Genomic DNA, 2640 nt, shown 5'->3' on the forward strand with positions numbered 1-2640 from the left:
GTGTGTGTCCCATGGATTAATGTGCAAAGTTAGTGAATAAAGTTATTCATTTAAAATGACATTTTAACTTGTGAGATTCTTAATTTCATCACCTGTGATTATCATAAGGATTTAAATAACCGCGGTAGTTGATTTTGAAATCAACGCCAGTCAGCAACGAACCTTACGACTAGAAAAGGAATCCGCCAATCAAAGAATAATTCTTTATATTATTCGGTGGATCCGAAAGGTAGGACGTAACATTTGGTGACAGCGTAGTGGGATTTTCTGCGCCGCGGGAACTAAGTTCAAACGCCTCAATCTTTCCCGGTATAAGTGGATAATCTTGGGACGATTATATTTAAGGATCAAGACCCATGAGTACTGGAATTGGGAGAGGTCAAGTTAAAGTTTGAACCACCGAGAGTTCAGCACCGAGAGTTCTGACTTCCAGAGATCAGCACCGAGAGTTCTGACATCCAGAAATCAGCACCGAGAGTTCTGACGTTCAGAGATCAGCACCGAGAGTTCTGACATCCAGAGTTCAGCATTAAGATATTTCATAGCTGTGAAAAGGACAACAAGACCATCACCCCCCCCCCCCCCCCCCCCCCCCAGTGAATAGTAAAGTGTTGAAAATTGTCGTGATATGACAAATTAAACTCTCCCCTTTCCTACATTGAGGTACAGTAAGAAAATAGATATATTTCATTCTAGGTAATGGTGTTTAGCAGTTCTCAAGGCAGGAAAATAATAGAAAATTAATCGGAAATCAGGAAATATCAATTATTTGAGAATGTTAAAACTTATAAAATATGAAGTATAAATGCTAACAAATTTTTACTAAAAGTCTTTGCGTTTTATTCTGATTTTAAGAAAATGATTAAACCTTAAAGTCATGGTTATCATAGAGAGTAAAAGAATCTTAAATTCAAAATAATAATCTTTCGTAAATATAATTGAAGATTTTAAAAATATAACTAATTCTCTTGGGATTTTGTGCATTTCATCTAAAAATTCGAGTTTTAATAACTAAATTATTCAGTATTTTGAAATGACCTGTCAATAAAAATGGACATTGGCTGAAATTTATAAATCTCACAAGGAGGATTATAATCATCCTAAATAATAAAAATCAAGTGTAATGACATTTTATTTTTAAGAATAAAAATTTTTACTTTTTTTTTAAATACATAATTGCGATACAATGAGTAATTAAATAACTAGGAAAACAGATAAAATTGACTGATATTAAGTTTTCAATATTACACCTTGAGTACTGACTGAAACTAAAATGCCTGTTACTCGACGTGCTGCAAGGGTCACCAAGCGTGGTGAACCTATAGCCAAAAAACAAAAGGTGATCAGAGTTAATACTGATCCCCCGAGCGTTAGAAGCGTAGCAAGCGAAACAAACTTTGATAATATCGTTCCTGGAGATAATAATGGTATCGCAAGAGCCCCATTGAATGAAATTGTATCTACTTCAAATCGTTCAGTAGGAATAATGAGTTTGACAGGCGGGAATGATTTGTGGAATGGTGGCGAACGCAGTGTCGCGGTTTCCGTTCAAACCTACCCGCAAATAAGTCCCTTCATTACTTTAGCTAGTACCCCTGATCCTTCGAAGGTTTCTAAAAAAGTACGAGACATTATTCCCCAATTTGAAGAAAGAAATATGTCAGTCAAAATGTTCGTAGAACACTGCCGAGCTGCCATGTCCATGATCAGTCCTTTAGAAATGCCTTATTTGACAATGTTAATTAGGAAAAAAATTACCGGTGAAGCTCGAATCCATATTCAGGATCGTATTAATATGAGGTTAGAAGAAATATTAAAAACATTAGAGCAAATATATTCTCCTCAAGAAGGCTCAAGTCAATTATTACAAGACTTGACTAATGTTAAAAGACAGTCTAAAGAATCCATTCCCGAATACGGAGCTCGAGTGAATCAGATTTTAAATAAGTTAACGTCTCAAATAATGGAGAATACTCCGAATGAAAAAGCTGTAGGAATTTGTGAAGCTTATCGAGCGATTTCGGTTGGGAATTATCTCCGCGGCCTTGATAAAGATGTTTATTCGCAAATTAAGGACAAATATATTGCCACTTTAGAAAATGCTATTGCTCTTGCGAACCAAGCCGATCTCCAGTGGAAAAGTTGGAATAGAATTCATAAGAACGATGAAATTAAAATTTCAGAAAATTTAGGAAAAATCGAACGTACCGAAATTCCCAATAGGCGAGTCACATATATTGAAGGTAGAACCGAACAAAAATTTAATAATGAACAAGCACGAAGACGCGTACAATGTTATGGATGCAATGAATTTGGGTATATCCAACGCTATTGTAAAAATATTTTTTTAAAAATTGTAAAAGAGAAAGAGAGAAAGAAATGTACTTATTGTAGTATATCAAGTCATTTTATCCAATATTGTAGATTTAAACAAATACACAATAATGAACTTGAAACATTAAAGAGGAAACGCGAAGAGAAATTTTTAAACTCCTAGCAGGGTCGTCGAAGTGGAGATAGCGAATAGAACTTTTTTAATATAACTACGATATCGTTTATAAACCAGGTAAAATTAATAGCAATGCAGATGCCTTATGCAGGAACCCTCATAATTTAGAGGAGAAAGAAGGCTCTCTCCCT

The sequence above is a fragment of the Belonocnema kinseyi genome, chromosome 7 (genome assembly GCF_010883055.1).
Source record: "Belonocnema kinseyi isolate 2016_QV_RU_SX_M_011 chromosome 7, B_treatae_v1, whole genome shotgun sequence".
NCBI classification, from domain to species: domain Eukaryota; kingdom Metazoa; phylum Arthropoda; class Insecta; order Hymenoptera; family Cynipidae; genus Belonocnema; species Belonocnema kinseyi.